This window comes from Coloeus monedula, assembly GCF_965178545.1.
Source record: "Coloeus monedula genome assembly, chromosome: 1".
NCBI lineage: Eukaryota > Metazoa > Chordata > Aves > Passeriformes > Corvidae > Coloeus > Coloeus monedula.
In genome coordinates, this window is record NC_138781.1 from 845,767 (window position 1) to 855,525 (window position 9,759).

Consider the following 9,759-nt stretch of genomic DNA (forward strand, 5'->3'; position numbering starts at 1 on the left):
CACCAATGTCTGTTCATAATCCTTCGGGGTCAGATTTCCCAATAATTTTAAATAAATTTAATAATTTCTAACATCATATTAAGAAGCCTCCCCAGGAACAACACAGGGCACTAGTGTGAGCCACAAGTATTTCATTCTTCTCATTACCAAGTTAAAATCTGCATAACATCTACAGCAACTGATTTCACTGACCTTTTCTTCCCACGAGAAATTCCCTCCCATGTGCGGAACACTAAGGCATGGAATTGGTTTCTGAGCTGTAGGAGGAGAAATCCCCCCCCAGGATGCAGGGGTCCTACCTGCCCTGCTCAGCCCAGCTTTTCCATCATCTCCCAAGAACCTGCTCCGAAGGACATCCACCCTCTCTTCTGGAGATGAGCTCTGTGGAGATGACGCAGCACTGGTGGCTCCAGCTCAAGGCTCGAGCTCTCTGCCACCCTCCCATGTGCTGTAATCACAGACCCCTGGTTTCTCTGATCTACAGCTGACTATAATTTCATTTGCCTTCAAGGAGGAAAAAAAGAAAGCACAGAAATAATCACTTCAATTGCTGTTAAAGCACAAGGAAGCTGTGGACACAGACATTTGACTAAGCAAGAGATTCATCTGTTGTATTTGGGACAGGAAGCACAAACCAGGAGTTCCAGGAAATAACTCTGCCTTTCAGAGCAGTATCAGCTTCTTCAATTTGCCTTTGAAACTCCACAGGTACCTACACAAATTATAATTTTGTTGTCTGCAATCTGACTCGCAACAACACGATGAGTAATACGCCTTGAACTCTTCATTCTCAGCGGAGGAGACTGGAATTTTATCTTCCAATCTATGTCTAGCCTAGCAAAATAAATTATTTGGGGTTTTTCTGGACCAAACCAAGGTATAGTCACACATTATTTCGCTTTCAAGTAACCATCACTTTCATTTGAATTGCAAGTAGCTTGAATTCATCCTGACAGACTTTAAATCCTGTCTGACCAGTGGTTTCCCTTAGTCATAAGTTTGGTGTAGGTCAGAATTTGGAAGTTCGCACATCAAGACACAAATGCAGTCCAAGTACTGAGTTCTCACTGGAGACATTACTGGTTCAGCAAACAGCAGGTGAGTTTAAGCCTGAGGTACACAAGAGCAAGAACATGCTAACAGCAACGGGTGTAAACCAGACCTGAACTCTGCAAGAACTCAGATCTGATTTAATGGCTCAGATCCATTTATTTCTAGGGAAGAGAAGCAACCACTAAAATACTACAGGGGCTGGGACCTCAAATATAATTACAGCTCCATTCGCTGAAATTACAGCTGTGTCAGCCCTTTTACCAGCAGGAATACGTAATTCATTTGTTTCAACTGAGCATGCATCAGACTTCACATAACGAGCTTAAGGCTGGAAATCCAGTCCTGCCCCAGCCTCCACTCAGCCTCACCTTCTGCCCCTCCAAAAACCCAACTGGCTTCTGCTCTCATTGTTGCTCAGGCTGCTGGAGGCATGGGGGTGTTTAATATCATCACAGAACAGTTTAGGCAGCACTCTGCTATTTAAAACCTTGCCTTAAACTGCCTGGTGTCCCTGGGAGGGAACAAACGAGTGCACTGAACCCAAATACTTCAGAATTAGTACTTCCACCTGTAAATGACACTTACCAGCACACCCTGCTCCCAGAGTAACTCTGGGTTGGTTCCAGCAGTGTCTGGGAGCCTGGGGTGTGATTATTCACCCCCTGGCCACTCCAGTGCTCACCCAAACAGGGCTGCACTGATCATTTACCACAGCACTCACAACCTTCAAAGCTCCCCACAGACAAATTAGGCAACTTGTTAAAGCAGATCTCCAGATATCCTGCCAGGGTGAGGTCCTGCAGCTCGCAGAGCGGAGCCGTGGTGTCCCACGGGGCCCACACTCCCTGGAGCCTGCCTGGGATCAGTGGCCAGCACAGGGACAGTGCATGCCACAGCCCTGGCTTTGGAGGAACAAGCTGATAAAGTCAGCCAGTAAAGCCCCAGCAAGGATCCGCTGCCATAAGCGTCCTCCAACAGCCTCCCCGTTTGTCTTTAAGGACAGGAGTGACATAATCCTCTCCTAATATCAGCTGAGGGCTCAGGGGGAACCGGGGGTGACCCACAAACTGTACCCATGGCAACACTGGGCTCTAGCTGAACTCCCCGGGCTGGCATCTTCAAACCACTGACACTTCTTTGTATTATCTGATCTTTCCCTGATGTCATTTCTGCAGAGACACATAGAAACAGATTTAATAATATCCACGGCCTTCAGCTTCAGAGTCAACAATCACAGTCACAAACAGATCAGCTATTCTGCCTTCAAGCTTATTATTTGCCACTAACATGTAATCATTACCAAACAAAACAAAAGACACAGGATATTGCTGCTGTTGCAATAGCAAGTAAGTTAAGCTCTTTTTCAAACTGAAAAAGCTCACCTCTTCTGATGCAAGAAGGCACAAAAGAATAAAAAAATTAAAAACTTTAAAAGAGCCCACAAATCCTCCAAAATGCATCTGGAAGGACAATCAGAAATTCCATCGGTTCTCACGAAAAAAAAAAAACCAAACAAAAACCCATAAAGTAAATTTGACAGACAGGTCTGTCCAGCCAATATCACCTTTATCATAGTTGTACTGTCAACCTGAATAATTTCAAGTTACAATTTCTCTTTCTCAAATAAAGGAGGGGTTAATCAAGCTGCAACAGCACCTTATAGATACAGTACCAGCAAAATATACCAGATGGGACACCAGGCCCTGGCAGAGGAGAAAAGAAGCTTTAGAGTTGTAAAACTCCAGCACAGTCCTGTCCCTTCAGTTTACAAAATGAAGCTACAGCAGCATCACACGCAGAGCAGAAAGAGGCCCCAAGCAAGGCTTGTTACTCCACACTGAAACGCTGAGCAGGACTTGGATGGCTATTGTATTATTCAAGAAGCCTTTCGGCTGGAACTGTAAGCTGGGAAGAACATGGCTCATTGAATAGATAATTCCAGCTTTAAAATTAAATAAAAACTTTTTAAAAAACTCTAAAATCAATGAGATAATCTGCTAAATCCATACAGGAATCAGGGGAAGGAAATAAGAGAGGGAGCAACCAAGTAAGAGAGATCAAGAGCCGCCTAAAGAAAAGAGAACTAAACATCTAAATTCAGGTTTTGGATGTTCACAGATCAGGCTTTTGACACGCCGCTCTAAGAGAGGGAGAGCTTACAACACTCATACTACCAGGATACACTTAGAAGCAGCTTTTGGCAGCAGAACAGCATCTGCAGAACCAAAAACTTCACCACCTTGAATTTAGACGTATTAACAGCAACCCTGCATCACGCCGTGGCGAACATTTGCTTAATTCTTGTACCTTATAACGCGGCCGTGCCATGTACGAGAAGTTTGCTCATCCCGAAACCGGGCCCGCTCCGAATTTATGGCTCGGCTGCGTCTGCGATGACTGAGCAGAGGCCTGGAGCCTGGCGCATCCCCGGCTCGCCACACCCAGCGCTCCGAGCCGCGGCTCTGCCCATGCTCATCCCTCACCCCGTGCCCCGCTGCGAGCCCGCAGCCATCCTTATAAAGCCGGGAATACGAGGGATCCAACGGGAGCAGAGCGGGGAAGGACGGGGGGAAAACACGGCACAAAAAGTTTCGAGAAGTCCCAAGGAGAAGTGCGGAACCACTGAGTCGCCCTTGAGCGAAATCCGCGGTTCCCTGCACCCGGGGGAGCCGGATCCAAAAGGACCCTGCGGGAGCAACGCCGGGAAACCCCGGGGGGGCCTCCCAGACCCCCGGATCCACCCCAGCCCCTGCCCCCGAGCAACAAAGCCGCGCCCCGGCAGCGCCCGCTCCCTCCACCGGCTCCCCCGGGAGATGCTCGGGGATGCTGCGGGCCCTCCCTGCGCGGCTCCCGCGCCCCGCAGCCCCTGCCACCCCCGCCCCGGCCCCCCGGACACCGGCGAGGCCGGAGCCCCCGCTCGGCCCGGGCCGCCCCTCCGCCGCGTCGGAGGGCGCCGCGCCCGCAGCGCGGTGTCCCCGCGCCCCGTCCCCGGCCGCAGCCCCCTCCCCGCGGCCTTACCGAGCGGCGGGGGCGCGGGGCAGCGCCGGGACGGAGGCGCCTGGCGAGTGTCGCTGTCCCCTGCGGGCCCGGCGGGAGGAGAAGCGGGAGCGGAGCCGCGCTGGCCGCGCGCCGAGCGCACTACCCTGCTGGCTGCGGGGGGGCGGGGCCAGCGCCGTCCGGCCAATCAGCGCCGCGCCGCGCCCGGCACCGGCCAATCAGCGCGAGCGCGGGCGGCGCGCGGCCGCGCGGGGCGGGGGCGGCGCTGCGGTGAACGGGCAGCGCGGTTGGGTGCGGCGCGGGGCGGGGCGCGGGGCGGGGCCAGCGGCGGGGGCGGGGCCGGGGCGGCGCTGAGGGGACACGGCTGAGGGGACACGGCTGGGGGGGTAGAGGAGATCCCATGCCTTGGGAAGGGTGTGGTGGGGCAGGAAAGGACAGTATTTAAAAGGGGAGAGGAAAGCCTGGGAGCGTGTGCGTGCCTGTATTGCACAGAAGTCGTGGATGTGGAGGAGCTGGAAGGAGTCCTGTGATAAAGCAGTGCCCAGGGACAGATGGAGCTCCCAGCCGCCCCTCCAGGTGGCTGAACAGCAGGGACCACTCGTGCTGCTGCTCATAATCCTCCGTGGCCCTTCTGGCCCAGAAATGCAACCCTCTGCACATGCAGGAGGGCAGGAGGAGAGCAGGAAAACAGGATAAAGGGATGAAGTGTACATAGCAGGACGGTGAGGGGTGAAAGGCCATGTTTTTACAGCAGGCACAGCTGCAGAGTCACAGAATCACAGACTGGCTTGGGTTGGAAGGGACCCTAAGGATCATCCAGTGCCACTCCTGCCCTGGCAGGGACACCTGCCACTGTCCCAGGCTGCTCCCAGCCCCAATGTCCAGCCTGGCCTTGGGCACTGCCAGGGATCCAGGGGCAGCCACAGCTGGGGTCTCAGGGTGACAGCCACCCTGTCAGGGTCTCAGCATCCTCACAGCCAAGAATTTCTTCCTAATAACCATTCTAAATCTACCCTGCTTCAGTTTAAAGCCATTCCCTGTGTCCTGTCTCTCCATCCCTTGTCCAAAGTCCCATTCCAGCTCTCTTGGAGCCCCTTTAGGCACTGGAACTCCCCAACCCCTGAGCATCCCTCTCGTCACCGGTCTGCACTCGGACATCCAGCCAGTGACCACGACTCTGAGTGTGACCATCCAGCCCCCTCCTTATCCAGCAAGTGCCCCATCCAGGAAATCCCTGTCTCTCCAGTTTGGAGACGAGGATGTCGTGTGGGACGGAGTCAAACACTTTGCACAAGTCCAGGCGGGTGACACCAGTCACTGTTCCCTCATCCACCATCACTGTAACCTCAATTGCTTCCCTCCGTGAAACCATTCCCCGTGGCTGAAACTCCCTGAGACGAGAGCGAGGTGACACTGGATTGGCGCAGTGACAGCAACCACGCAGGAGGAACGTTCAGCCCCATCCTTCATGGATAAACCATTACAGGGTACTCTGGGAGTTAACCTGGGCAGGAGGAAGGGACACCATCCCCTGTCTGCTGACAGCAAGGCTCCTGCATGTCCCCCAGGGCTCTGTGTCACCCATCTGCCCAGAGGGAGCTGCAGAGCTACTAAATCATGAAAATATGGGACTCGCTGGCCTGCCAGATAAGAAAATCAAAGCATGGTGACTAAATTAAAACAAAAATAGGTGTGCCTCATGTCTGGGCACTGGAGGGAGGAAACACCCTTGGCATAAGGTGTGGAAGAGGGCACACCCCATCCAGGTGGGGTTAAGCTGCATCTTCTGCCCACCCCTCTCCCAACCTCCCAAGCCTGGGTACCTTTCCAGGGCTGGAGCTGGGAGGGGGAAATCCCGTGTCCTGATGAAAGGCAGAGCCATAACAACTGCTTGTACCATGTGCTATTTTTAAGCTCCAAGATAAAATAGCATCCTAATGGCTTTCTTTGGGAGGGTCAGGCGGTGGTTTGAATTTCAGGGCTGTCCCAGCCTACCCTGATCATCAGAGGCTTAATGATCCCTCTCTCTCCTTAGGAAATCCACCTCTCTTCCCCTCTGGAGCCTTTCTGCTGCCTGTCTCTGAGACAGGGGCACCCTGGTCCTAGAGCAGGACAGTGATTCCTGTGTCTGTGGAACAGACATGTAATATAACAAAAAGCAGGGGGTTACAACACAATAATACAATAAAAAGTAGTGAGTTCCATCAGTGCATGTCTGACCACTGGGCTGACCTGCTTTTGGCTTCTAAAAGAGCTTCAGGATCATTTCTTCTAAATTCCGAGTCTGGAATTTGTTCCCCAAAAGAAAAAACCTGAGAGCCCAAAGCCAGGCCTTCCCTGCACAGCAATCACACAGGAGCAAACCTTTGGTGGATTAAGGACATGTGTGCCCAGGTTTCTCCCTGTCACACAGCAGCTCTGACACCTCACCCAAATCCCAGCTAGGCACACCTGAAATCATAGAGCAGGTAGAGCCCTTTAATGCCACAGGTGTGTCCACTGTAAACTATAAATTGCAGCAGGCAACTGTCCACTGTAACCCAAGCGTCCCTATGGAATTGCACAAGGGGCTTCTGAGCTCCCCAAGCCTGGCGGTGTCACCCTGGGAGGTTGGGCTCCCAACAGCCCCACAGCCATGGGTTTTCTTTCCATGAAACCAAGTAAATCATAGAATAGCTGGGAAGGGACCTTGGAGGGAGGAAGGAAGGAAAGGAAGGAAAGGAAGGACATTATATAATATGAGCTGCACCTCTATCCTCCACACAGGTGAATTCCTGTAACTCCTCAAAAATCATCAATATAAAGATCATCAATGAAAAAAATCATCAATGAAATCCCAGCTGGGCCTGTTCCTAGGTGAACCACTGATAGATGTGTCCTCTTAGCTGCTCCTGTGCTTTCCAACCTTGCCCAGAAAAACTCATTTCTACTTTATTATTCTACCCAAGCTTAGCATGGCTTCGCAGGGCACTGTTTAATATGAAACTTCCTTAGTTTAGTTTAAAATCTGAAGTCTATTCTCTGCTTCCTGGGAGCAACCTCAGGCCACGCTCCGTTTGTTGCCTCCCCATACACTTCACCTGTGCAAAAATTCAAACCATCTCCTTTACCTTTGTTTGTCCCTCTAAAGAACATAACCTATTTCTCCACTTGCTTTTCCAGACTCCGAGTCCTGTCCATCTCCATGTGGCTTGGAAGGGAGGGCAGCATGATCCAATGTCCTCGGTGCAAGGCAGACAAAATCTGTGAGATGCCACAGGTGTGTCTGTCCTTGTCCCAGCAAAGGGGGGGCATTTTGTTTGGTGGGGTTGGTGGCAGGACAGAAGGTGTTTAGAGAAGGTGTTTAGGCAATGGCTCTGCCCTTTCATCAAGCCAGACAGTGAAAGTGGCTGGGGAAAAGGGAAAGGGCCCGGCTCATCTCCCTAAGGAGTCACTCCTGGCCAGCGCCATTAGCCCAGCAGGGCAGGTAGGGCAGCCAGCATTGGGGCTGCTCTCAGCGTGGGCCTGGCTCGTGCTGGGTGAGTCACCTGTGGGCACCGGGAGAGCTGGAAAGGGAAAGCTCAGCCTGGGGAACGCTCGTTTGCCACCGCTTTGATGGGAGCCGGTGCAAATGCAGGGCGCTGGGTGACACAGCCGATCCAGGGCACTGACAGCACAAGTGTTGGAGATAAGCGGTAATGAACCGGGCAGCTTTCCTGCCCGTCTGGCAAGGGTTTGTCATTCCCTTGCTCAAAGCACGGGATGCGATGGCCGAAGGAAGGTGCCCGACAGGGGCAGCGCGGCGGGTCTGTCTGGGCTCCGCGGGGACGCGGCGCTGCCGGGGGCTGGGCTGTCACTCCTCGCATCCCTCACTCATTCCGGACGAGCAGCAGAGCCCGTGCAGGGCTCACATCCAAAAATGGGTGCCCAGCAGTGCAGGCAGTAAGTGATGAACCCGAACTCCATCGAGAAGAACTACTCATGAGGCAGATCTGGAAAGGGTTTGAGCGGAGCAGGGAATTGCCTCCACACTTGGAGCAGCACCCAGCAGACTCTCATTTTCAGGAAATTTCGGTTAATTCACTTTTGAAAGTGAATGTCTGTAAGCAGCTTGGAGAATTTGAATACTCGTACAAAGCAAACCTCTCATCGCTCCCCTATCATGGATCAGGGATGCAAGAAGGTAACTACTCAGCGAGGCAGGACGCTGCTCTGGAGACAACAAAAGCATTGTGGGTCACTGGCAGACATTTGCCAGCCAGACAGGGCTGTTCTGCTCATCAAAGCTGACTCCAGCACAATGGAAGGCATGGAATTTCGGCCAGGGATCCCTGCCATCCCAGAGACCTGTCAAGGCTCTCTGACTGGTCATGGGATTTGCCTTGCAGCTGGCACACCCCGTGATCTCCTGATCTGGGATCTCTCCCTCAGCTGTAACCTGGTGTGGGGCCATGGAGGAGGAGGAGGAGGAGGAAGAAGAGGAGGAGGAAGCTGGCTGTGGGGCTGCACTAAGGCTGGGGCAGTGAGTTCCACTGCCAAGAGCTCTGTGGTCCCAGAAAACACAGCTCCTGCTGCTGTCCTGCACCACAGGTCCTGCTGTGGGTGACCTGAGACACTTTCCACACAGAGCTTGGGATCTCTCATGTGGGAAGAGGAGAACCTGTCAGGATGCAGTAGCTGATATTTGCATCGTTCTTTCTCCAAGCAGAGCCTTGTCCTGGGAAGCACAGGGCAGCCTGACCTCCTGGGAGGCTTCATCCTGCTCCTCTGGAGAGGGCTTTTAGTATCAGAGATGATCTCTCCTCTAGCCTGGGTCTTCATAAACCAAGCCAAATTATTCTGAGGCAGAAAAATCGAGTCTGTGCTGTAATGACAGAATGAAATGTCCTCAGGAGTTTGCGTGTAGCCTTAAGTTACCTTTTATAAATAGGTTAACAGCTGGAGGGCCCGTGGTTGTTTAAAGGGAAGAGACATACAGGACATGCCCTATATGATGTGTTCCATCCTAAGCAATTCTGCCACTCTGCTGATTTATATCTGCAGATTAAAGGATTTGCCTTTCAATCAAATTATTCTCCTCAAACTCCCAAGTGGGGGACAGGGGGGATTGTGACACTCCCCACTCGGTGCAGCTCTCCCTGGTGCAGCCATGGATGTTTTCTTCCTTGCTATGCGAGACACGCAGCTCCCAAATTCCTCCTGATCACTTTGATGGTGATTTGCTATTTCTGTCCTGCTGCTGGTGCACAGGACACTTGGGGGACAGGAGAGGGTGAGAGGTCTTTGGGCCCTGAGGAGCTCCCAGCCCGAACTAGATGGAGCATGTAACCGGGACTGACAAAGGCTGCCTGATGAGACAGAAGTCGACTGTTCTGGGGGAAAGCCATCTGCAAAGAGCCCTCTCCATCAGGCCTGAGGGTCTGCAAGAAGTTTTGTGCAAGTCATACCCTTCACTGACAAGGAGAGTGTGTCAGGGACCAGGGCCTGGGTTGGTTTCATTTACTGTTCCTTCCTCAGGTGAGCAGGTACAAGATGAAGTGCAGAGAGCAGCAGAAGGGAAAGTTCTGACCACTCACCTGCAGGTTGGGAAGAGAGGCCCAAGGGTGCTGCGATGAAGGACACGGTGTCCAGAGGATTTCCAGGCCTCTGCTGTGAGACCTGCTGTCACTGCTGGGACAAAACGAGGGAATTGTGAGAGGCAACCAAGGCCCACATCTGGTGTGGGACCTT

At 52.8% G+C, this 9,759-nt stretch overlaps 1 protein-coding gene across 9 annotated transcripts in view; it reads right to left on the minus strand.

Annotated features, from left to right (window-relative positions):
- The window catches only part of MAP4 (microtubule associated protein 4), a 150,863-nt gene extending 146,665 nt beyond the window's left edge, over positions 1-4,198 (minus strand). For all 9 annotated transcript variants that reach the window (XM_082297656.1, XM_082297652.1, XM_082297655.1 and 6 more), the window contains exon 1: positions 4,072-4,198. The gene's annotated coding sequence lies outside the window, so the exon portion shown is untranslated. The remainder of the gene's footprint in view (positions 1-4,071) is intronic.
- Positions 4,199-9,759: the final 5,561 nt, after the last annotated feature.